The 27,881-nt window shown below is 34.9% G+C and overlaps 1 long non-coding RNA gene across 2 annotated transcripts; it reads left to right on the plus strand.

The window, feature by feature from the left end:
• The first annotated feature begins 24,477 nt into the window (after nucleotides 1–24,477).
• On the plus strand, nucleotides 24,478–27,442 carry LOC145097089 (uncharacterized). Of its 2 annotated transcripts, XR_013704223.1 has the most exons (5): nucleotides 24,479–24,929; nucleotides 25,130–25,259; nucleotides 25,512–25,598; nucleotides 25,679–25,782; nucleotides 27,227–27,442. It is a non-coding gene; the product is annotated as an uncharacterized LOC145097089 (long non-coding RNA). The 2 variants fall into 2 exon arrangements; XR_013704222.1 differs by having other exon boundaries at nucleotides 24,478–24,929; nucleotides 25,512–25,782.
• The last annotated feature ends 439 nt before the right edge of the window (nucleotides 27,443–27,881 follow it).

Genomic DNA, 27,881 nt, shown 5'->3' on the forward strand with positions numbered 1-27,881 from the left:
TTTAACATGGAAATAGGCTTCGACCCCATGCCCAAAGAATTGGTGAGGCCGACTGTAGTTGTGGGTTATCCTGTGCCCATGAAATTGAGATCTATTCTAATTCATTCAAATGGATACCTTTAGAGTCAATTGAATCATTTTGGAGGAAGCTTGATTTAAACTGGTATTGCCAAACAATGAAGACGATGAACTGCATTGTGAAGAGGAGGTTGAAATGTATAATTTTTTTTTGCTAACTAGTCTAAAGATGGGAGGTTCATTTATGTGAAAAAACTAAGAGACATTTGTTGGATTAGGTGTCTAAGCCCATAACTATAATTGGTATGTACTTAACCTGATAGTAGCATGGTCCCTTTGGGTTCCCTTCACCAGAGCAATTTGATAGGATGAACTTTTTAAAAAGAGTTTTTTGTGATTTATTAATATATTATGTGAATAATATATTAATTGAGAATGGAGAGATGGACGGATATTAATATATTTATTATAAGCACCATCCTCTCTCTATATATGTGGTTGTGGGTTTCCTTGGCGATGGACGGGTAACCACACCCAAAATCGATTTGGGTTGACATTTGATCGGTAAAACCAGACAAGGGAGAGATACATGAAAGAAAAATAACACCCAAAAATCGTGTGGATTATAGTTCGACTAACAAGAATCAGTGAGCAATCGTTTCAATTTTCTGCTTACAAAGCTTAATTATGCTAAATTTTTCGGTACAGTTTTCCCTAAATTGAAAGTTTTTGAGTTCCTGGTGGTTGGAATTTGGTGATTGTCGATGCTAACCTTTTGATTAACAATTTATCGTGATGAAAGTTAATTTTTTCTTTAAAGTTTTGACCTTATATCTCCAATTTCTTCAAAATTTTCTCTTTTTAGATTTATGTTACCATCATACTAAACATCTGATTAACAAAGTATCGTGATGAAGTTAAATTACATTTTGAGTTTGGTTGGTAAATGTAAATGATAATTGATTTGCTCAGTAGTTCATTAAGGTAATTTAGATTTATGATCGATTTGGTTATATAATTGCAAGTTTCACACTTTGGATGTCTTAGAAAGATTCTGAAGACACATATTTTAAATATCAATAGTAGGACCTTGTCTTTTTTTTTTTTTTTATAAATATTGGAAACCAAAACCAGTTGGACATCTATCTCTTTGATTAAAACTAGTAAAGTATCCCCGCTCTGCGGGGTTAGATTTGCATTATACTATTTCCAAAACAAAGCAAAGTACAATGTTATAACATATACTCCAACATAAATTTTTTGGTTGTACATCATTCAAGGAGATGGCTAATGTAAATTACATACGATACAGAGGGAAGGGTTAATGGTGAACTTTTGATGAACATTATAGGGAAGGGTTCATGTGTAAATGTAGCATGACATGCTGTATTTACACATGAGTAAGAACACCCTGCAAAAGACAAAGGAAAAAAAATCAATAAAAGGGTAATTTAACCATTTAACATAATTAACGATCCAATTCCATCGACAGATTTCCAAACTAAAAACAAAATATCAATGGAATGGAATTAAATTCCATTCCATTTCTTGTCAAGGAAAATTAGGACATATTTATCTCTTTAGATTTACAATTTGATTTACTACAGTTGGAAAACAAAATAGTGATCGAAAACCTAGTCACAAAAAGAACCATATATAATTGTACTGAATTCGAATTGGTCTAACACATTTATATGAAAGATTCATGACATAACAAATGAAGATAAATTGCAAGTTGGTCCGACTGATTGGTTGAGTAGGATCCCAATACCATAAAAAAAAGTAAAAGTTGAATGAAACAATGATAGATTAAGATTTATATTTGATAAAAAAGATATCATTGAGGAATGATATATCCTAATTCATATTTAATAGGAATATATATATATATATATATATATATATATATATATATATATATATATATATATATATATATATACCTAAAGAAGCCACATAGATAGCTTCATATTCTTTGATTGCCAACCCCTAATGCAAATCAACCTCCAAATGCTTAGTTTTTTTGGGGTTGTTTTTAATATTGTTTGGTGTTTTTTAATACCTTGGGTTAGTAATATTTCAGTAAACATTATGAGTTTTTTATGTCCTCAAATTCCTTCGTTGCTTCAAGCTTCTCAACCTTACATACTATCATTAGATTACATTTGCCTTCTTTTTCTACTCTGATAAAACTACCCAATGAAAAAAAACAAAGAAACACCGGTATGTTGATGTTAATACCTATTCTGAGGATCCACCACAAAATAAGTTTGCTCTACCCTCATGCGCTCCTCCTTCTGCAGTTTATCAAACTTCCCTTCTCGTGCATTCCTAGCATCTTTCCCTTCAACTGGTCCTTGAAGGATCGTTCTTGATAATCCATCTGAGCATAAAACTTGAAAAAATACATCATTTTATCTAGATAACAATATTTAATGAACACAACTGGTGTACCTCTTCCTTGTTTTGTTCATGGTAGCGTTGTGTTCTCTCCCTCACAATATGGTTTTCTTCTTCAGTTTTCCTCAGTCTCTAATACACCAAAGTAAATGACTCTTCAACTACTAAAAAAAGTACGCTATGATGTAGGCTTCAAAACAAATTGATTTAATACGGAAAAGAAAAAGCAAAAGATGAAAATAAACTCTTCTTGATTAAAATCTGAACCGATACTGATATAACTTTTACTCGTCAAAAGTCATTAATCTAGTAATCTAATTAACCAAACCAAAAACATTTTTTTCTACATCTTTTACTATCAAAATCATATAATGCTACAACATTTATACTAAAAAATCACATTTAATTCGTTCATCTAGTTAAACAAAACATGTTTTACCTAGATTTGGGTCCACATCTGCCTTCCAAACTACCTACTTGTCTTGATACATCTTTTATTCTATTACAAATCCTTATTAACATAAAGTGAAACTAATTAGCAACCTAAATCCAACATGCCAACAAAATTTATAGCTTAAATTTGTTACAATTTGTCCTCCATGGCCACAATAGCAGACAAAAACCAGTCACATATCCACTAGCAAAAGGAAGTCCAACTTGCATGGATTTGCTGCAGTCGTTCTTTGGTGTATGGATCACATAGTTATACATTTTTTGTGCAATAAATCAATAAAAAATGAATAAATAATTGAAAATGTAGTGAGAAAGATGTTAAGTAGTTAACATGGAAAAGATCACAAAAGCTACCAACAAGAATGTGGTTATAGAAAAAGCAAATTTTTATCCTTTAAGTAATATAAGACTCTCAACAAAACCCCTTTTTTGTTATCTATCTTCACTAAAACCTCCGATTGTGATTTTAATTCACTGTTTGCTTACCTCCATATCTTTCATTATCATCACTATATGAAGCAAACACCTTTAGGGTACTTTCTATATATATATATATATATATATATATATATATATATATATATATATATATATACACACGGAGAGAGAGAGAGGGAGGATCATTTGAGAAAAAATAGTTTCCCGAGAACCCGAGAACCAAATAATAGTCGTTAGATCAAAATAATTAAAGGTTAAGATGCTTTATGGCATTTTTGTAAATACTTGAACAAAATAAACCACGGGGGTACGGTAGTGAAATTAATCAAGGGACATTTTTGGGATGACAAAATCCGCTTAGTTCCCCAAATTAAATCCATTGTTCAAGTCTCTCTCTCTCTCTCTCTCTCTCTCTCTCTCCCTTCGTTCCGCCTCCTTAACGATCGACGCTTCCTAATCTCAGATGATGTCTCCCACCTACCTTTCAAGCATTTACTCTTTTGTGCTTTCGCCTTTACCGTCAACAGGAGTTATCAATTTCAAAAATCAAAGATTGTTTTGGCTAATCTGATACCTAGCTGCCATTGGACTCCTTCTACTTCGATAGATTACTCCAGGCTACTGTGTTGGATATCTCCCTTTTTTTCATCGGCCGTCGCACCACCGGAGAACTCACTCGTATACATAGATCCATATTTCAGAGAATAGTGATCCAGATCGTAACCTTGGTGATGGAAGGGGCTCTATAGTTTTCGACCTAATCTTACCTTCTTCTTAATGGCATATTAAGATCGAGGCTGTGATGACCCCCTACCTGTGTGATTTTTAGGTTTTGTCCACAACCACTACCACATCTGTCGTTTCTAAAACTGAGGTAAAATCCGTTCTTATTCTGTGATTTTGATTCAATTTTTGTTTATCGTTGGTTGAGTAGTACCTACATTTGAATGAGAAATATATCAAACAATTTATTGTGTTAGTAGACGTGATTGAAAGGAACAATGCTGCTATTAGTTTTATCATCATGTTTGATACTTTCTAGTTTTCTTCACATGATTCTGTGTATATAGTAAACGAGATGTTAAGTCTGAGTGATTATTTTATCTTGTTCTGGTTAATGACTTTGAAGCAAGCATTGCACAAACTGTTAACATTCTCTTTCAATAATGTAACAAGCCGGCTATTTTATAAATCTCTTTTAGGAAGTTGACTCAAATATATTTATTAAATTGGTGCTTTGGACTCTTATATGTATGTTTATATTCACCATCACCAATCATCTGTAATTGTACTCAAAATCAAATTTAACTAATGACAATGAAAACTTTTATTCATTATGTAGTATGCAGCAAAAGAAGGATTTCTTTTGAACTCCAGTATTAGTATGTCTTCAATTGCAACCAACAATGATTGGGTTGCATGTATTGTTTGATCTGTGACATTTATAGCTCAAATTGCCACAAATCTTCATTAGTCATTAGGATATAGTTTTTTATCAAAATGAATCTGCAAAAGATTATGTGAAGAAACTGTATTAAATCTTACAACTTATCATGTCGCTTAATTTGCCTATTTTTATTGAACATATGATTGATGAAAACTATAAATATTTAGAATTAACTTTTTTTTTAATTTTCCTCTTACTTTATAGAGTTGGAAAGATGTAACAACTGTTGAAGATCCATTTGATGTTCCCACTTACAATATACCATAGAAGCCAATGACAAAATTACAGAGGGAGCTTCATATAGTGCTGCAGCAGGATATGGTGTTTTCAAAGAGCTTATATTTGAGCCAAAAGAGTAAGTTTTAGCTGTATATAAGCTATATTTTATAATTTATATATGTTTTTTTATATTTACAAAAGGCAATCTTGCTAAACTTTTTTAAATTTCTTGTTTTAGTGCATGATTTTTTCTGTTAAATCTAATATAATCCCTTATTAATCTTCCAGTTGAATTATTTGAGTTAAAATTATTTGAGTTTTAATGAACATTATTATCTTAAATGGCACTAGCCTCATGCTTTTATTTATTTACTTTACAAGGTACGAGAATGATTATTTATTTACATATGTGATTCACATGTGATTTACATGTGAATCACATGTGAATCAAATGTGATTTACATGTGAATCAAATGTGAATCACATATGATTTACATGTGAATTATATATGATTCACATGTAAATCACATGTGATTCACATGTAAATCACATGTGATTCACATTTAAATCACATGTAAATCACATTTGATTCACATGTAACTCACATGTGATTCACATGTAACTCACATGTGATTCACATGTAAATCACATGTGAATCACATATGATTCATATGTGAATCGCATGTAATTTACATATGATTCATATGTGAATCGCATGTAATTTACATATGATGTCATATGTAAATGTGATTCACATGTGAATTGCATGTGATTCATATGTTAATCACATGAATATCACATATGTATTTTTGTGAGTGTTTTCGCATTAATCATTTTTTTTTTAATTTTCTTGTAGATTTGGAAGAAATTGTGGTGAATATTGAAGAGGTGAAAAATGATAAATTGAAGAAAATAAGGAAATATTGACACGAAGACATGAAGACGCTTTGAAATTTGTAGCATTTTTTATTTTTTATATTTTATTTTGTATCGAATAAAATACTTGTACTATTATGTTTATAGATTAATTAATAAAAATGAGTTTTGTTGTAATTTACTTACGAATATTGTAGTATATGAAATATGAATATATGCATTTGAAAAAATATGCATATATGCACCTAAAAATTTACTTTTTTCAAAAGAAAAATGCAGTTTTTTTTTAAATTCCAGTTTTTTTGAATATAATTTTTTTTGAAATAAATGTAACTTTCCTTAAAAGACTTGCAATTTTTTTATTTAAAAATGCAGTTTTTTTTTTTTTAAAAAAAAAATCCAGTTTTGTTTTTGAAAAAAATGCATTTTTCTTATAAAAAAATTGTAGTTTTTTTAAATGTTGTGTTTTTGAAAAGATTGCTGTTTTTTCAAAAAATTGCATTTTTTTCAATTTTTTTTCAAAAATTCTTGTTTTCTATAAAAAATTAAAAAATCTGTATTTTTTCTTTAAAAAAACGAAAAAAATATTATTTTTAAAAAAATATGAAAATTTGATTTATGATGTAAATTTTTAGACATTTATATTAATTTATTAAATAACACAAAAAATTAAACATTAAATGAGATTGGTAAGATGACGATCATGCCCTTAATGAATTACTTTTGATCCAACCCTCCACTTTTAGTTCTTGGGTTCTCGGGAAACTATGAGTTCTCAACCAATTTCAACCCTATATATATATATATATATATATATATATATATATATATATATATATATAAGCATTTAGCCTTAAATGCTGAATTTTAAGAGGTACAAATAATAAAACATAAAGTACAATGATTTAATGCAGTTTTTTTACTCATCTGTTCCCTTCTAACTCTCCTTACCCGACCCTCTTATCTCCTCCATGTATATCGGCTTTTTCCCTTATTTTTTTAACAGAATTGAATCTGTATGACCGATTCCTAGCACAAATTGAGGAGCTATACCTATTTTCAAATTCGAATCCCCAATTTCCCTCATGTCTCAGCCCCATCTCTTTATAATTGATTGCCAAATTAGAATGGAGTCATCCATTTTTATTATGTTACACACAACCAACTTTGCTTCGGGTTAGTTCCAGCCTTCTTCAGCAACGACGGTGACCCGCCCTAGTTTTCCGGCAACGAACGCTAACCCGCGCACCCTCATTGCACGCTGCCATCTAGAAACCCTCGGCGTCGTTTCCAATACAACAGACCTCCATAGACACAACACCACACTACGACCAATGCACCACTATTACCTAACCATTTACTCCTTCTCTGTCTTTCTCTCGAACACTATCACAACACCTCCAATTAGGGTTTTGTTTTTCTAATTTGGTGCCCTCACCAGTTTCGCCTTCCTCGCTACTAACAACCATGACCATATATCTGGTGACATCACTTTTTTATACTCTATTCTCTCTTTGTAAACTTTCAGTGGTTTTTCTATTTTTAACCATTTTGTTGTTGATTTTGAATCCCAGGTAGGTGCCATATGAGTTTTTGCAATTTTCTTTTTACCTTTTTAGTATTTGACTTATGCAACCATTACTTTTTAGGTCAAGCTTCAAACTGTTGGTTTCACTTGTTGGTTTTTTTATGTCTAACTCAGCAATTTGGTTTCACAGGTTCTCTTTTTGTAGATGATTGAAGCTTGATGGATATGTCGAATGGAAATGTTTGTTTCACCGCCATGCTACCACCCGTACCTGTAAATCAATCACCATCCTAGCCACCACCATTCACGATCACTACCGCCCCCAATAATACACATTTGAATCCTAATCACTCATCTCCCTTCTACAACAAATATATCCATTAATGTAAATTTTATAGAGATTATGTTTATGGTTTGTATATATCTTTATTAATGTCATTCATTTGGTGTTATTTTTAGAGGATATGGAGCATCTTAAATTGCTTGCGAAATCCTCTTCCACCACCAAGAGAAAGCAAATTGCTCAAAAATCTGGAAAGTTAGAGCATCAGGTATAAATTTAGGAGAAAAAGCACATGTGAAGACTCATGCTTTAGCAGTCCCTCAAGTTCATGTGAATTTTTTTTATCTCAGATTCTAGGTGTGCTATAAGTGTGTTGGGTCTATTAGATTGCGTCATGGGCTCAGTCCTTAGCCCAGTTTGATTGCCGGTATTGGGCCTGTCCAACCGTGCATATTTTTGTACTAGGGTTTAGTATATAAGCTGCATGCATGCAGACTTAGAACTTATCGCTTTCATTGTTTATTTTCTCTAAAGTTTTGTAAACCCTAGCTCGCCTCTACAACGGAAGTTCTTCATCGAGCTCTGCTGAGGCGTGACTTTATTTTGAATCATAAGCATACATTTGATTCTATTTTGTGTTCATTCTTTTACTGTTATTGACTTGTTTGATTTCAATATTCATACCTGTGAAAGATCTAGTCGATCTAAAGTTTAATTCTCAACAATTGGTATCAGAGCAGGAGACTGTGTAATTCATACACATCTCTTATGTCGAAGAAGTTATTAGGGTTTTTAATTCCGCATTGATTGATATTTATTGAGCCGTCACTCTATATTGACGTATCTCATTAATTGTTGATCTAACCCTAATGATATATTACAAGTCTGATCTTTTACAGGTTATCGATCAAAAATCTTTACAATGTCCATGGATGATTTACAAACCAATCCGATCAATATCTCCAACAGCATAGGGTCTATAATAAGAATACCAATCTTGTATACACAAGACTATGAAGTTTGGACGCATCACTTTGAAGATTACGTGATTGGATCGGAGGATAATGGATACTTAATCTGGGAAGCGATTACTTCAGGCCCATTCGCTCACTCAAGCATATCTAAGATTGTTAAAACACAGAAAGAGTACAATTAGCTTGTCAATGATGTCAAAGATATTCCTCAGGATGAGAAGGAGAAGTTTCAATGCAACATCAAGGCCCTGAGGATGATAAGGTTTGCGCTGCAGTCAGATACGTTTCGTTTAGTGAGTTATTGTGCTACAGCTAAAGAGATCTGGGATAGATTGAAAGAATTATATTCCACTGACGAAGATTTGGAACATTCAATCCAAACTCTCTTGCTGTCTGAATTCGGTGACTTTAAGCAGAATCCTGAAGAGAAACTTGTTCAAACTTTTGATCGCTTTAATCATCTTTTAAGTAAGATGATAAAGCATGGGATTGAAAGGAAATTTATCGAACAAAAGGTTACTTTCATGAATAGCCTCAGACCCGAATGGATGGCTGTTGTGTCAACAGTTAAACCTCATGAACAGTTCAAGTCTTATTCTCTGGCAAAACTAGTGGGTATTTTGAAATCCCATGAGAGTGCTCTATCTAAGGAAACGAATGTGGTTTCTAGTCTGGGTTCTTTAGCTCTTGTCTCTAAAGTAAAAAGTTCGGTTAAAGAAGAAGAGGAATTAGATCTTGCAAATTATGATCTAACCGGTGAAGAATACTCCATGATGGTGTCCAATCCCAAAAAATTCATTAAGAAGAAATTCCCAGCCAACAAGAATCGAAACTGGCAGGGTAGTTACAGCGCTGAAAGGATCAAGGAGGAACCGAAGATGGGGTCAAAGTTTGAAGAGTCAAAGAAGGATGCAAAAGTTGGAGGAGACTCAGGATTCGACTTCCATTACTGTGGAGGCAAAAATCATTTTGCTAAAGACTGTATGTTGAGAAAGAAAGAAGAGAAGACAAATAAAGAAGATGAGGAAGCGAGCCTCTTGAGAAGACTGGAGGAAATAAAGAAAAGAAAGTCTGCTGCTAATAATACTGCCATGAATGCTTTAATTATGCAGGATACAAACAACAGTGATGAATTTGGTGGTGTGGAGGTTTGGTCCACAGATTTTGAGGATGATGAAGTCAGGAAGCCCACTCATGGAAAGGCTGTGCTGGAAAAAGAAGAGCATGCAACAGGAAGATGCTTTGTGGTGACCGAAGGTGTGTCCCAAATGAGAGGATACACAACCGATGGGGGAGTTGAAGATGAAAGGGAGCAAGAGGATAGGTGTTTTGCTGTCAAGCCTGTCAGTGCACAGATCAACGAATGTGATGAGTTGATCAAAAAGGTACAAAATATTCTTGCTTCTCTAAAAATTCATGTTACTAATTATGAAAAGGAACTTAATAACTTAAAGTCAAAATTCTCGAGCATAAGTAGCAGTCTCACCCAAACCCGTGTCACAAATTCTAACCTAACTGATCAAATCAGCATGATTTCTTCAAAGAGTGAGGAACGAAGGATGTGGATCGAGAAAAAGGAAAAGGAGTTAATTAGATATAAGGATGATTCTATTTATTTGCAAAGAGACAATCTTAAACTTCTTAAACAGCGAAATGTGTTTTGTTTAATTGCTAAGAGAATCTATTTTAACATCACTCAGTTGCATATTGATTGTGAAATAGGAAAGAAGATACATCGCATGATAACATCACTCAGTTGCATCTTGATTGTGAAATTGTGAAATAGGAAAGGAGGATGAAATCGATGCTGAAGCATACAACTGTGAAAGCGTTGTATCTTCTGACGAAGTTTCTCCAGCGTATAAAATATGTCTGGACAAAATTGAATCCTACATAAAGTCCAAAGACCACAAGGACATGCTCAAAAATCTGTTAGACGAAAATGATAGATTCAAATTGAGAACCGAAACTGTACAAAAATTTGACTCTTTGAATGCCAAGTTAAGTTCAGAAAATAAAATTGATGTTGAAAACGCATCTGAACTTAATGAGGATGATGATCTGAGTGAAATCTCTGTAGAGGATTTGGTGGACTGTTCTGAATTTGCTAAAAGCGAACCTAAGTCACACAAGAACCTAATTTCTGAAAACTCCGTTGAGTTTGCTCGTTCGTTTACCGACAAAACCAAAGTTTTCAAAGCCAAAGCTGTAGTATACCAAAAGGTACAAACTACTCCAAACCAAGTCTACACAGTACCGGGTGTCACTCCACAACAAACTGCAGAGTTAACAGCTATGGTAGACAATGCTGGAGGATGTGACGAATTTTTTTGGTCGGCCCAAATAGACAACGCAGATGAGACGAAGGGTCTTTCTCAAAAAACTTCATGGAGAGTGAAAGGTAGATACATACCTGAACCACTAAATGAGCCTACAAAGTATGATGTGCCGAGCACAAGTGGCATCAAACCCCCCATTAGACGAACCGATGCAAACCACTAGTGATACCTCTTCGGCAAAAAGTGAATGATGTGCTCATACTTTGAAAAGAAAGGCCAACATTCACAGAAATCCAAAATAGGTGGCTGATAGAAAGCATCAAAGAAATCTGAGATATAAGAAGAATCTCTCAGAAATAAAACAGTTTTGGAATTCCCAAAATCCTGACTTTATAAGGATAGAAAGGAAGCACAAATCACAAGAAGACTCAAGGAACCGGAAGGGAAGTTTCGGTCCCACGTCGGGAATAAACCAAAAGATCAGTTTCGGTCCTCACCCCAATACCAACCGAAAGAATGGTTTCGGTCCCTCTACTGAAAGAAACCGAAAATATGGTTTCGGTCCTTCGACCAATAGGAGCCGAAAGGGTGGTTTCAGTCCCTCAACTGAAAACAACCGAAAGGAGAGTTTCGGTCCTTCACCCAATAACAACTGAAAGAACGGTTTCGGTCCTTCGTCCAACAACAACCGAAAGAACGGTTTCGGTCCTACACCTAACCGAAAGAACGGTTTCGGTCCTTCACCCAGCAACAACCGAAAGAACGATTTCGGTCCTTCATCCAATAACAAACGAAAGGAGAGTTTCGGTCCTTTATCCCATAGCAACCGAAATAGTGGTTTCGGTCCCCATCCATACAAGTCCAATCAGAAAAACATGGATTCCAAAGTCACTTCTAAATTCAACTCTTCCCATTCAAAGGGAAAAGGAAAACTCTACCGTGAAGATAACAATCTTCCAAAAGAGAATCAAAAGAATACTAATGTCAACACCACAAACTCCAGTCCTACTAAATGAACTAAAATTAAAGTTTTTACCATTAAAAGAAAAGACGAAACAACTTTAGTTAAACGCACATACATGGTTGATATTTCTCTTACTATTCCCTATCTTGTAAAAGGCTCACAAGGACCCAAGAAACTTTGGGTTCCTAAATCTGCTTAATATTTTGCAGGTTATTCGTGACGAGCAGTTTGACGACGAATGGTACATCGATAGTGGGTGCTCACGTCACATGACAGGAAGGAAGGAGGAACTGATGGAGTTTCATTCTCTCAAAGATGGTGGCATTGTAAAGTACGGCAACAACTCATTTGGAACTATCAAAGGCTATGGAATGATCACTAATGGCGAGTTCTCTATAAGGAAAGTAGCATATGTTGAAGGAATTCAACACAATCTCATCAGTGTATCACAGTTGGTGGTTGGCACTGGATTAAAAGTATCATTCGACGATGAAGGCTCAGAAATTGTCGAGAAGAGATCAAACAACATTCTGCTGAAGTCAAAGCGAAAGGGGGAAATGTATCCTTTGAACCTCAACCCAATTCGAGGTAAACCAGCTGTGTGCTTACTCATAAAGGCTCACTCTGATGAAATCTAGTTATGGCATAAAAGACTATCTCATCTGAACTTCAAGGATATCAACAAGTTGGTCTTGGGTGATCGTGTTCGAGGTCTTCCAGTTCTAAAACTTGATAAAGAACATCTTTGTGCAGCGTGTGAAATAGGAAAGCAGAGTAGGCAGAGTCATCCTTCTATTATCAATACTAAGGTGATAGAACCATTGGAGTTATTGCATGTCGATCTATGTAGTCCATCGTCCATCGAAAGCATTGGGGGAAACAAATACATTCTGGTTATTGTGGACGATCTCTCAAGATTTACATGGGTTTTCTTCCTCAAGCAAAAGTCTGAAGCCACTCCAAAGCTTAAGCTCTTTATTAAACAGATAGAAATGCAACTAAGAAAGGTAGTTCGTAATGTGTGGAGCGACAATGGCCTATAATTCAAGAACAAAGACTTTGAAGAGTTTCTTGCTGAAAAGGTGACGACTCACAATTTTTCAGCCCCTTATACTCCATAGTAAAATGGCATTGTTGAAAGGAGAAACCGATCCCTGTGTGAAGCTGCTCGAACTATGCTATGCTTTGTGTCCTTACCTTTGTATTTCTGGGCTGATGCAATTGTTGCTACATGTTATACTCAAAATAGATTATATTTGAATAAGCGGTTCTCCATTACCCCTTACGAGATCCCGAACAATCGAAAACCAAATGTGAAATTCTTTCATGTGTTTGGTTCAAGATGTTTCATTTTCAACTCCAGAGAGAATCGAAATAAGTTCAATGCTAAGGCTGATGAAGGAATTTTCTTAGGCTACTCTCTGAACTCCAAGGCATATAGAGTTCTCAATAAACGATCTAAGAAAATTGAAGAAACATACTATGTCACCTTTGATGTTAGTTATGTTAAGAAAATGAAATCAACAGAAGATGCATCGCAAGAGATCTTTCCAGAGAATGGTCAAGTTACTATCTCTATCTCGAATCTTTTCGACCAATTCATGCTCCTGTTTGATGAGCCTCAAAATGAGATTGACTCTGAATCAACTGCAAAAGACAACAAAGTTGATAATCTGAAACAAGTTATCGACGACGCTGCTAAAAAGATGGTTGATGATTAATCCAAAGAAACCGAAAGAGCAGACGCAAGCGAACCTTCAGGTAACCGTCCTAATGTCCAGGGGGAGGGTCCAACTCCTCATCACAATCAAGGATCTTCATTCCAGGGGGGAGAACTCATCGCCAAATACATCAAGCTCTACTGAAATTCCAACCAATTAAGGGGATACAAATACTGGTCCTGAACATGAGTCATTCTTCGAGGGGGAGAACACCAATTTCGGTGATGATGACATTCTGTATGAACTAGAGGAAGAAATCAATGCTGAATTGGATCCTAACTATGATCCAAATTTTCCTCCACTTATCAAATGGACCAAAGATCACCCTCAAAGTCAAATTATCGGGGAATCTTCAGAAACAGTGTTAACTCGCTCTCAAATCAAAGCGAAACAGGCTGCACTCTTTTCAAAAATCGAGTTTTGTATGTTCAATTCCTTTGTTTCCAAAGTTGAACCGAAGACTATTAACTCAACTCTTGATCATTCAGACTGGGTTCAAGCCATGCAGGATGAATTAAATGAGTTTAAAAGAAACAAGGTATGGCATCTTATTCCAACTCCAAAGGATGCTTCGGTTTTCGGTCTCAAATGGGTATTCAGAAACAAGATGGACAAAGAAGGGATTGTCATTCGTAACAAAGCGAGGCTGGTGGTCAAAGGATACTATCAAGAAGAGGGAATCGATTATGAAGAAACCTTTGCTCCCGTTACAAGATTAGAGTCTATTCGTATCTTTCTTGCATATACCGCTCACAAGAACTTTGAAGTCTATCAAATGGACGTCAAATGTGCCTTCCTCAACGGTGAAATTGAAGAAACCGTATATGTTGAGCAACCGCCAGGCTTCATGAACGAGAAGTATCCCAATCATTGTTATATCCTTGACAAAGCTGTATATGGCCTCAAACAGGCTCCCAGAGCATGGTATGAAACTCTCACTCGTTTCTTAAAAATGTCCAAATTCAAACAAGGTTTGGTTGACCCAACCTTCTTTCGTAAGCAAGAAGGTAACCACCTTATGATAGTCCAAATTTATGTTGATGACATTATCTTTGGCTCCACGAATCCTAACTTAACAGTTGGATTCAGAAAGTCGATGGAAACTAAATTTGAGATGAGCTCAATGGGTCCAATTAACTTCTTTCTTGGATTGAACATTAGACAGGGACCCAAAGACATTTTTATTAATCAGGAAGCATATACCAAGACTTTACTAACCAAATTTGGGATGATGGGAGACTCCAAAGTGAAAGTGCCTATGGCCTTTGGAACTAAACTTACACCCTCATTGGAGAAACCAACAGCTGATATGACACTTTATCGACAAATGATTGGATCTCTGATGTATCTTACAGTCAGTAGACCTGATATTATGTTCTCCGTCTGTTACTGTGCACGATTTCAAGCCAACCCACGAGAACCTCATCTTCAAGCCATGAAAAACATCTTTCGCTATCTTAAGCGAACCTCCACTCTCGGTCTGTGGTATCCAGCCAACTTAGGATTCTTCGTTCAAGCATTTTTCAGATGCTGATTTAGGTGGATGTGGATTAGATCGTAAAAGCACCACTGGAGGATGTCAATTTCTAGATGGTAAATTAGTCAGTTGGCAATCAAAGAAACAAACCTGTGTTTCGCTATCCACTGCAGAAGCTGAATATATTGCTGCAACATCCTGCACATCTCAAGTCGTATGGATACAAAGTCAACTTAGGGATTACGGGCTAAACATGAAGAAAATCCCACTATATTGTGACTTTGAAAGCGCAATTAGGATTTGTCACAACCCAGTGCAACATTCGAAGACCAAGCATATTGCACTGAGGTATCATTTCATCAAGGATCACGTCGAAGATGGTAATGTAGAAATTCACTTCGTCAGAACGACTGATCAATTGGCAGACATATTCACGAAGGCCTTACCTGAAGCAAGCTTCAATAAGATTCTACAAGGCGTAGGAATGATGCAAGCCGAATCTGTACTGAAATCGCCTTCGCTTCCATAAAGGTAACAAGCGAAATAGAGCGAACCGAAATGAACCGAACGTTCGGTCTATTTCGGGTTCGGTCCTTCTGAACTCATTCGATTCTTTTTCTTAACAAGGCATTTCAACTGTTTTCTAATGTATACCTTTTTCATTACTTCTTTTCTACTAATAAAATTCCAAAAATATTTTTTCTCTTTCGTTCAATTAATCAATTCTCACAAAATACAATTTTTTTTATCTAATGTTTTTTTTTGTTTTGTATAAGTGTGATTCTCGATTGCGAAATTAAGGCTGGTAAATAGTTTTCTTAGTTAGGAGTCCCTAGAAGCATGCTATTGTATGCTGACTAAAGCCTCGAAAGATTTTGAGTGAAGCCTTAATAACATGATATATACCAATCACGTTTTCCCAATCCAGACTATCAAATTCACTCTAATCATGAGGTACCTTACTCTACTCAAATTGAGTTTAGAGTTTTCTGCTTGGTCCTTCTTTTCTTTAAAGTAGAGGTACATTCTCTTCTTATACCATCTCCATCATCTTTCTCCATTATAATTCGCTTCATCAATATAACCCCTGAGGCTTTCAGTATTAACCACTGAGGTTTGTGGTTATACCAAAAATGTGTTCATGATATTAGTTTCATGCCACTATGTACTAAGTGAAACCCAAAGTTCAACACCACTAATGAATTGACGGTGAATTCAAATATTCAAGATCTTACTTGTTACTTAATGAAATCTCTTTTTTTTTTCTTTTGAGTGATCTTTATGAGCTTGCCTTTTACCAAGGCTTCTCTAACCCTCAAAGATCCAGTTTAATTTTTTTTTTTTTGAGATTTCCTTACTTCCCTCGTCACTATAAAGTTTATCTTACCTACTTGTTCAACAGATCACAATGATCTCACAAGTACTTCATTCAGTTTCGGTCTTATGTCAAGTATCGAAATTATGAATTGAAGCAAAAGCCACCCTTTTTAACCTTCAAAAGATGCCTTTCAATACTTCTCAACAAGTTATTGATCGTTATTCAATGGGAAACCAAGCAAGCACTTTAATGTCTCTCTTGACTTTGAAGGAAGTGATTTTTGCCCAGAATCAATTGTCTTATGTCTACTTACGACATCACAGATTATCCCTTAAATTTTGCTTTATTTCTTTATCTTTTACACCTTATGCACGAAAATTTTTAATTTTTTAAACTCTAGTTCTGTTCAGATTGATCAATAAAGTGCTAAAGGCCACAAAGATTCAAACGTATTATGAAGAAACGATTGGGATAAAGTGGAAGCTGACTCAGCAGCTATCCAAACGGTTTGGAGATTTGAAAAAGTGCATTTTATGGAATGGCGTGTAAAAAGGAAACGTCCTTTCTCTTTCCTGCGTCATCTTCGGCATGCCAACTGTTCACCCATCAAGTCAGGCGCTATTTTTGAGATAATCCAAGATTTCAACCGGATTTTTCTCTCTCTTCCTTGCACGTATAAAAGGAATTGGAACGGTACTCTCTCAAACTTTATCACTTACCAATCTCTCTCAAAGAACACCGGCGATTTTCTGCAACTGTTCATCATCTTCTCCAAGCTACTGCAATGGCAGACTCGTCATCAGTTCACGATACTTCAGTTCGTCAACCTCTTCTCACCATCAAACCCCAACAGAACCTAATCATCGATCTCACCTCATTTATCTATGAGCCTTACATGCGGTATGTGGTTGAGTGTCTCAAATACTCACCGCTCGTCGATGCGCTAACTAAATTCGAAGTTGTTCCAATGTCGTGCTTGTCTCTTGTCTACTCTACTGCCTTCTACGACAAGATTAATGAACGAATTCACTTTGAACTCCATGATGAGAAGACCTCCATCTCTAAGCATCGATATGTGCCCTAATTGGTCTTTCTCAAGATCCATCTCTGGTAAACCCTGACTCCATTACAACTGGTCAATTGTTTTCTATGTTCTATCAGATGAGGTATACCGAAACCCTAACCACCATTACAAAGTTCAAGAAGTCCTACCTTCCTCCTCAATGGAATGGCCTTTTTACGTTGTTGTTCAAGGGGCTTTCTAAGCAAAACGCTGGCTCAGATGGTGCAAGCAAGTCCTTCATGATGGTGCTGTATGGGCTATACCATGGGATTGACCTAGATTATGGGTCTATTATCTGGCAGCAGTTGGTTCAAAGCTTGGTCTCTTCATCCAGGGATTTTGAGATCTCATGTGGGCGTTTCTGGTCTATCATCACCAACTGGGCAATGGACCGCCTTCGTGTTCCAATAATGGCGGATTCTTTGCTCTCATCCATTGCTACCTTTCATACGACAAAAATCATTGTGACTGATCCAACCAAGTTTTCTTTTATTGGATCCATTCCTGAAGCAATGCTTGGTTGTATCTCTGCGTCGAGTAACATTCTCCAACAGTACAGGAAACGTCCATCAGTTGGCCCAAGAGAGCTTACGCCGGCTGTGATTCGCTCTATTGAAGAGGCTGACAAGCCAGCCAAAAGGGGTAAGAAGCCTGAAACACAGAAGGAAGGTCATGTCATTAAACCAACTAAGGGGCAAACCCCCAAGAAGCGAAAGTCTGATAAGGCTGCATCTTCTCAGGCTCAACCGAAGAAGCAGAAGAAGCCTGCAAGGAGGCTTATTCTTTAATCCTCAAGTGATTCGGATTCAGAATATGTCCCTCCTAAGCACAAGAACACTCCTCCTTCAGAATCTGAGAGCGAAAGCTCTGATGAAGAGGCTTCGGGCCGAGGTGATACTCCACCTCACTCCCCTACCCCAGAAATTCCAGTTCGCTGTAATCCTCCTTCACCTCCACCTGTAACCATCCCAGTATCCATCCCTACTATATCTCCCATTACCACCACTCAACCTTTCAATACAATTCCTATCCCCACTCCCATTTTCACAGATACCACTACTACCACTACTACCACAAAACCTCACTTTATTGTTCCCAATCCACTTGTAACCGAACCACCTGTCACAACCGAACCTCCACCTTCTTCAAAACCCTTATCTCCCACACAATCCACTGAAAAACCCCTATTCTAGGCGGTGAGGACTTGGAATTTGATTCCACGTATTTCAGTCCTTACCGAGTGCAGAACGATGATGAAGACAATGAGCCTGTTACAAAGCGTCATCTCAATGAAGTAAACAAAAAGCTTGATCAACTGCTTTCATCCTCTTCTTCTGGTGCCTATTATGAAGCTGCGTTGAAGGCATCGTTTTCCTCTGTCGTTACCGAACACAGTGCAACTTTATCTGCTATAGCCAAAGCCATCGAAGCCTCTACTTCCCAATGTCAACAAGCCTCTCTTGCTGTTGATGCATCTACTAAGGAGTGCAAGGAAGCGACCGCAACAGTCGACAAACTAGTCTCCGAAGCTCATTTGTTTTTAGATTCATTGCAGGATGCTGCTGCTAAAAATGCTCAAACTGTCAACGCTTCAGTAGAGAACCTTCAAAGGTCTCTTCAATCTGAACGCTCAAACCTTGAAGCGGCACGCCAAGCCATTGAAGAAGCCAACAAAACTCTCCATGCTAATGTCAATGAACGCTAACTCAACTGGAGGCGGAGTTAGCTGTAGAGAATCGCATTATGGATGAACTGGACAGACGTACTGCACAGCTTAAATTGCAAACCCACAAGCTACGTACTGTTAATGCTGAGATTAATGACCTCAAGTCAGAAAGGGAGGTCATTAGGAGTTCTGTTGCAGATGTTCACTCCATCCTCCTTCATCTTATTGAGGCTCACGATCTGATCATCACTATAACTGTTAGGCGTCATCTGGAAGACAAGCTCAGACCGGCATTGGACATTCTTAGCCATATCGAGGGTGTTCCGGTGACCGGGGTCCAACCGAAACAAGGGGGAGAGAAAGTGGCAACTCAACCTCCTCCTTCTGGATCAAAACCATCTACTGAGCCAAAGGGTAATGAAGCTTCGGTCAACAACAAGGACAAAAAGAAGAAGAAAATTGGTGAGGACGACAGAGACAATGAAGAGGATGTCTATGCCGAGAATCCCAAGAATCCCTTCCAGAAGGTTAAGACCTCTGAAAAAGAATTGGAAGAAAACATCAAGAAACAACAAGCTGAGCTAGAGCTGAAGCGAAAGGAGGCGGAGCTCCTAGAGAAGAAAAAGTCCACGTTTCCTGTGTGGACCATAGACTCGCTTCAAAGATGTGCAATTGATGAGCCAAGCATTCTCTGGCTTGAGCTGATAGTGTCCTTTGGCCTTGACAACTCCAAGGATGCACAGTTCGATATGCCAATCACTCGAAAGGCATTTATCTTCCACTGCTTCAACTCGACTGCTGCCGTTCTGTCCCCAGACCCGAAGGTAGATAGGGATCTTCTGAAGTTTTACTTGGAGTTTGCTCAACCCCAATACCTGACTTGGAGCTCAGAGAAAATTACCACTGTCAAGGTTATGAAGCCCTATTCAACAGGGAAATTTATTAATGTCAAATTCAGGGTGACTCGAGGAACCGAAGGCTCAGTCTACCACTTTACCCTCGCTGATCTACCAAACCTTAATCCCCATGACTGGATACTCCTCAGTAACATTCTTCTGTCGAATCCTATGGAGTATCAGCCAATAATTGATCATGTCAAGCGTATGCTTGTTTGCTACATACATGAGGTAGCGAAGATGGACCAGGAGATTGCCTCTGCCATACACAAGCGAACAACGATCAAGACTATGGGCAGAGCTCGCAATGTCAATACCATGGTCAAGGGGAAAATCGATTCAAAGTATCACAAAGTTATGTTCCTCAGAGGCGAAGGTCAAAAATGTCTATTCGCTCTTGTTCACAAACACCTATTCTCAACGTATTGCCTGGAGCACATCTTGGAGATCATTCAGAGGTGCGATCAGAACAGTGCTGCCGATAAGAAATTATTCACTGACATGCTGAGGTGGTACATACAATTTAGACAAACACTTCTCGCTATAATTCCTCGTTTGTTTAAAGTAATAAAGACGGTGAAGCCTACTCAGAGGAAATAATCTCTCGCCTCATTTGACGCAAAGGGGGAGATTGTTGGGTCTATTAGATTGCGTCATGGGCTCGGTCCTTAGCCCAGTTTGATTGCCGGTATTGGGCCTGTCTAACCGTGCATATTTTTGTACTAGGTTTTAGTATATAAGTTGCATGCATGCAGACTTAGAAGTTATCGCTTTCATTGTTTATTTTTTCTAAAGTTTTGTAAATCCTAGCTCGCCTCTACAATGGAAGTTCTTCATCGAGCTCTGCTGAGGCGTGACTTTATTTTGAATCATAAGCATACATTTGATTCTATTCTGTGTTCATTCTTTTATTGTTCTTGACTTGTTTGATTTCAATATTCATACCTATGAACGATCTAATCGATCTAAAGTTTAATTCTCAACAAAGTGGAAAGATTGTTTCTTTGGGAATCAGTAGGAAGAAAATTAAGTGTCTAACCAAAGGTATTTAAATTATTTTTATTGGCACATCACATTTTTATTATAGAAGGCAATGACGAATTTTTCAACTTTAATTAAAGGTCTTATCGTCAAATAAAAGTCATAATTAATTGATAGGCTAATGGGCGATGCCCTCAATTCTTTCATATTTTATAAACAAAAAGTGATTAAATTAATTTTGATTCCCAAAAATCAAGTTATGACTTGTCTGATGTACAGGTCGGTAGCACACCCATGCACCCTTTACCTAGTTTTTCGGTCTGTAACACATTTTAGGAGAAACGTATCAAAGATGTTGATGATAATTTTTGATTCACAGTAGATACACTAATAGTAACAACCCATTTGTTTGTTTATTTTACCAGTGCTTTGTTTTCTCTGTTCCCATGTCAGTGTAAAGTTGGTTTAGAAAGGTAAAATGATTATTTTAAGATGAAAAATGACTTTTGATGGTTTAATCAGATGTCCAAGTCAAGAAGAGATGTTATAAGGAGAGTGGACGGTTTTACACTTGGTTCTATTTTTATCGGTTTTGTTATCATACAGGGCCATATAACTGTTATAACAATATACTCCCAAAGTATAATATAATGGTTTTATACAAAAAAAGTGAAAATAAAATTCAAATTTATTTACTACTTAGCTTTGTACTGATGGCTTTTAATTTGTTCCTAGCAGTGCATGAAAAACAATGAACATGCAACTTGTAGAGTTGTGACCTGTAATAATGATTCAATGAGGTGTAACTAGTCTCTTAATTCGAAAAGGCTTTTAATTTGTTCCTAGCAGTGCATGAAAAACAATGAACATGCAACTTGTAGAGTTCTGACCTGTAATAATGATTCAATCAGGTGTAACCAGTCTCTTAATTTGAAAAGGTGTTGTTGCTACCAGCAAGGTTTCCAATGTCCACAATGATGGGTCATCAGATCTTGATCAATGTATTAGTTGCAATTTGCAATATTCAACAACCAATGGTTGGTTTCATGTTGTTACAGAATAATGAAATCATGACATTTAATATACTAGAGGGCCTATGATGTCGATTGTTACAAGCTCAAAAAGCAAAGTGACAATTGAGATGTATGTAACATTAATCATGATTGGTTTTTCTTTAATGGCTTGAATAACAAAAGGAGTATGGTTGTAATACATACTAAACTCTAATTTTGTGCAGGTGGATTTGGGTTGGGGGTCAATGAGAATTCATTGATAACGTTCACCTGCATCTTTATCATAGAAAGAGTGAAGCTAGTGGACCTGATGGTGAGTAACCATCTTTTGGAATTCACAATCCACTTTATAACCTTGAGACCTTAAGAACTATAACTAATTATCCCCAGTAAAACTTGAGACCTTAAGAGCTCAACAAAATCACATCATAGGGGAAGAACTAATCAAGCAGTAAACAACATGAACGCAAAATGGTCGAACCAACTTTAGCAACCAAGAAACGAGAGACAAGCTTTTGTCACAAATCCACCTAACATTAGTTTAACCAAACCACAACAACAGAGGCACATGCATCCAAGAAGAATAACATCAGCATGAGGGCTAAATGGTCAAATTGGCATATTTGGTTGGAGCTGAAATTTAAAAAAAAAGTTAAATGCATCTGTTATATGTTCTTATAATCAATAAGTTTCAAGATATTGATTAGAGGGTATTTAAGGTATTTTGCAATTAATCAAAACATGTTACTTGATTATTATGTTTTGTGTCAAATCAATTGGTGTAATATTATTGTGATAGGTATTTATGGAAGCTTCCACATTCCACACTACTTGGCATGATTTGTTATTTTCGGTTGATGTTTTATAGTCAATAATGTTTTTCTATTTGACAATCGAGTTCTATTTTAACCGACCAGTACTAGCAGAAAGATAAAAACAAATGGCGGTTCCAGAATCTGAGATGAATTAATCATACACACTTCCCCCCTCCCCTAATACATCAAACAAACGCTAACTGTGGAAACTTAAATATTGGTTGAAAGAAAGCTGTCATCGTAAATGAAATTATTTGTAGATCTCACGATATAATAATACTTTTATTTGTAAATCCAAAACAATAACGTATTTTTATTTTTAATCAAAACAATATATTTTCTTATTTTAATCAAAAAAATATATTTTCATTTTTAATTGAAAATAGTAAGATACTTAATTTTAATCCTAATCAATTTGTTTTTATTTTAACCTAAAACAACATATTTTTTTAACACAAAAGAACAAGATATTATTATTATTATTTTTAAAGCAAAAGAGTAATGTACTTTTCATTTTAACTAAAAACGGCAATGTACTTTTATTATTAACTAAAAACGACAACCTACATATATTTGTAGGTTTTTCGGATTCGTATATTTTGAGCACCTCCATTACGTATGTTACAATTCCGTTAATCATTTGTTTGTCACTATATTGCATGTGTATCATGATATTGCATATAAACTGTTCACATAATCCCCCATGCAAACTATAATCACAGAAATGAAAATATTTTCCAAAATAAAACTAATAGTGTCGAGAGATTAGACTGCATAGATTACAGGTGTAAGATAAACCGGTGTAGAAACCAATTTCTGAAAAACTATTTGCATCCGTCGTTTGGCGCAGGTAAATGGCTAGTGTGTATATATACATATATATATATATATATATATATATATATATATATATATATATATATATATATATAGGTTCAAGTTCATTTGAGACCATTCTAATTTTGTAAGACCGTGAAACCAAATTTAAAAATAATTTTAAAATGCAAAATAAATGGAAAAATTCAAAAATTCTCTTTTTAAATATTATTTTCGGAACTTGAATTAACTAAAAAAAATTAAAATAAATAAAAAAAATTCCGTTTTTTTTTTTTTGAAAAATACGTGAAATATTCTAAATAGAATATTACACTGACATATTCTAAAAAATAATTTTAAAATGCAAAATAAATGGAAAAATCTAAAAATTCTTTTTTTAAATATTATTTTCGGAACTTGAATTAACTAAAAAAAATAAAAAAAAAATTCTATTTTTTTTGAAAAATACGTGAAATATTCTAAATAGAATATTACACTGTACATATTCTAAAAATAATTTTAAAATGTAAAATAAATGGAAAAATCAAAAAATTCTTTTTTTAAATATTATTTTCGGAACTTGAATTAACTAAAATAAATAATAAAATGCGTCTCACCGTCTCACAAAATATAGGTCGTCTCAAATGAACCTAACCCTATATATATATATATATATATATATATATATATATATATATATATATATATATATATATATATATATATATATATTCTCCTGATGCATTAGATTTATAGGTAAGTGATCGCTTGAAGATTTTTGTGGATTTTTGCTTGAATTTTGAATGAATTTAAGAGTGCGTGTATTTCACTCTAGGTTTTGTTATGGTGCGTGAAATTTTGTTCTTCGATTTTCTTTATTGGCGCGTGAAGCCTTTTTTCTTCCGTTTTCAGCGTCTGTGTAGCCCAATGCATGTCTTCCATCCAGCTAGATGTGGCTTCTTCTATAAGCTTTTCGAGAAAGCTTCATACCACTACTTCCATAACCGCTTCCTCACTATCTCTATCATCTCACCACTGCTTCCGTCTGTTTCACAAATTGTAGGCGATGATTAAAGAGCAACGTCCAACATCGTTTCCCATTTTCTTCCTCTTTCTCTCCTCTTCCACCACCGATATTCCTATACCACCGGCTCCCCTCGAATCATTGTAGATGTTTTTTCCACCCACTTCAACATCGATTTCCCTCCGCCACATTTCTTTCTCCTCATCTAGTTTCACATGTTAAAGACGATGATTGAAGAGCCACGTGTGTTGATTGCATCGGTGAGCCCCAATTTAACCCAGGATACAATTTTTGTTTGCTTAGGTTCGAACAACAGGAATGAGTTCGTTCTAATCAAAGTTGACGGAGTTGGAAGAGCAAGTCAAAGATTCTTTTATAAATCTCCCAAAATCTCAATTGGGCTTCAAATCTTTACTTGCCCTTGCCCTAATTTGGTTCTTTGGTTTTTGTTTTGGACTAGACTTTTGGATCTAGGAAACTGGTGAAGCGATAGATGTCTCCGTTCACGACTACATAACGACTACAAGTCTTGGAACTTCAACAATCATCATGCACAAAGGTCAATCTAGATGGACACATCAAGTAATTCGGTAATTTTATTTCTGCTTGCTTTCTTTTTATGTTTTTAAAATTCATTATCTGGCTCACAAATTTTACTTTTGTTTTAGATAATTGATTCACACATACCTCATGATGGCTATTTACATTAAATAGAAACATCCTTATATAGTTGTTGATATTAAGTGCTTAACCTATTAAGGTCATTAAGTAAAAAAGAAACAATCCCACTCATGTCCTAATAAGGCGATGTTCCTTTTTTTTTTTTTTTTTTTACCTAATAGGGTTAATGGGGACATGATCAGGTAAGCTATGGTTTTTAGATGCCAAGGTCAGGTGTTTAAGTAATTTTGCCTATTTTCTTTGCTGAGGTGATCATTTCTTCATCTTTCTTTCTTTGTTTCATGTTCATCATGGGTTTTTCAATATTTAAGATAATTAAATTGTGCAGTCTGGAATGATAGATGGGCTAACTAGATAAAAAGAGGTATATGAAGACCTCAAGATTTTGGTGACAAATCATTCAATGTGTGGGGCAATGATGGACAAAGAAAGGTTAGTTTGTTTGCATAGTTCTCATATGTGTTGCATTAGTCACTAGACTCAAAGGCATATGAATTTAAATCTCAATGATAAGATTATTTGTTAAAAAGAGAAAAAAAAAGTGGAAAAAATAGCATCCGACCACAAATCCTTATTTTAGATGTTCATCGGTTGTCAAAAACACAAAGTATTTTATAGGACAATGAAACAGTAATAAAAATATCATATCATATGTGATAGATAAGATCTAAATTCAATAAAATATAATCCAAAAATTTAAGGCAGTGATGAATGATGATCCAAATGTACAACATAATATTGTCAAATCAAAAACGAAGTATGTTCCTGGGATATCGTCAGTTTGCCTTTCTAATCTTCTGTTTCATGTATAGAGGATGTGAGTGTAGTGTGTTTGGATTGTCAGATCAAAGAAATGAATATGGATCATAAGATATACCAAATTTGACTTTGTCCTACTACAAAGACGAAACATGAAATGATAACTTTTTAAGAGGTTTGGTGGTTTGTGGTTGTGGTCAAAATGGTTAAATGTTTAGAATTATTGGAAATATATCTGGTCAAGTTGAACAACCAAACCTATTCGTTTTTTTTTTCTTGAATTTCATAAATAATTTATATATTAAATATGACCAGAAAACTCCTAATGGAATTACGGTATAGAATATTTTTCAATTAAAGAAATTTAGGAGGTTATAATTATTGAATTTGCTTTTAATCTTTTGAACCATTATCTTTTTAGCTTAACTTTTTACATTTACTCTATACCAGTAAAATACAACTCAAATTAACCTTTGTTTCTTTGTTTCTTTTCCACAATTGGCTTGAAATTGTCCGTTATATTTTATTTTCAAGTGTATATTTAGTTTAAATTCATAACATACCTTATTATTTGAAAAATCTACCCAACTATAGCATCCTACTTTCAAAGTTGAATGGTGTAATAGGAAGAAACAAAAGTAGGATGCTATGATAAGCAAACCAACTCGAATACATTGCCATTTTTTGCATTAACCTAATGTACTTTTTATAATAACAAGGAATTAGTTAGTATTTTCCATTGGCTGACTTTCAATATAATATCCGAATAAGAAAAATAAGTGAAAGTATAATGTTCTAATTTGGTATATTTTTCGAAGTACAATAACTTAATAATAAAAAATACAAGTACAACACTATAATAGAAAGAATGAAAGTAAGGTTGTATAATACAAAAACTAATGAAACTTTGTTGTTATTTCTTACATTTACACATGCATCAAATTCGCAAATTTGAAATAACGTTCATATGTATCATTAAAATTGCAAGAGGTGTCATGTAAAGAAGGGGTAATATCCATATGATCGACTTACGAAACTCTTTGAACATGTGCTTATCATTGTTTGTTTGAAAAAAAACTAAACTCACTTTTATATCATTATTTTTTCATTTTTTCAGGTACTCAATAATAAGGGAGTGTGATTCCTTTGTCGTAAACTCAACCGTGTTGAAGTTCTGAAGTTCCAGTTTTCAAGCACTTATCTTAAACATAAATACAGTTCTTGAAACATGATAGATATATTTATTATACACAAAAGACTTCTGTATTTACCAACAATAGAAATGTGTGATACATATCCTTATTGATAATAGCAATGCACTTTCATTTCCTTACCTTTAATACCCTCTGTGGGTTGTGGGTCGTGCTTAGCACGGGCCTGATAACGTACCTAGTATATATATATATATATATATATATATATATATATATATATATATATATATATATATATATATATATATATATATATAAAAGAGTCTCCACATCAGAAAAGTTCCTTTTATACAACACCTTGTTGTATTGGTATGTGATTATTGAATAATAGGTAATATGACATTGTAAATAATATCTTGTTCATTTGGATTCATTTATGATTAAAGTTATATTCAATTACGAATATAACTTCAAATATATAAAATGAGTCATTGGTGTTTATAGTGTATTCGTTTATGATTAATGTTATATGTTATATTCATTGATGAATTCGGCTATTCATATACATGTATACTCATATGTTTGAAGAAAGTTGGATTCTAATCAACATCATATAAT

This window comes from Lactuca serriola, chromosome 4 (genome assembly GCF_051521515.1).
Source record: "Lactuca serriola cultivar US96UC23 chromosome 4, Lser_US96UC23_V15, whole genome shotgun sequence".
Classification (NCBI taxonomy): Eukaryota; Viridiplantae; Streptophyta; class Magnoliopsida; order Asterales; family Asteraceae; genus Lactuca; species Lactuca serriola.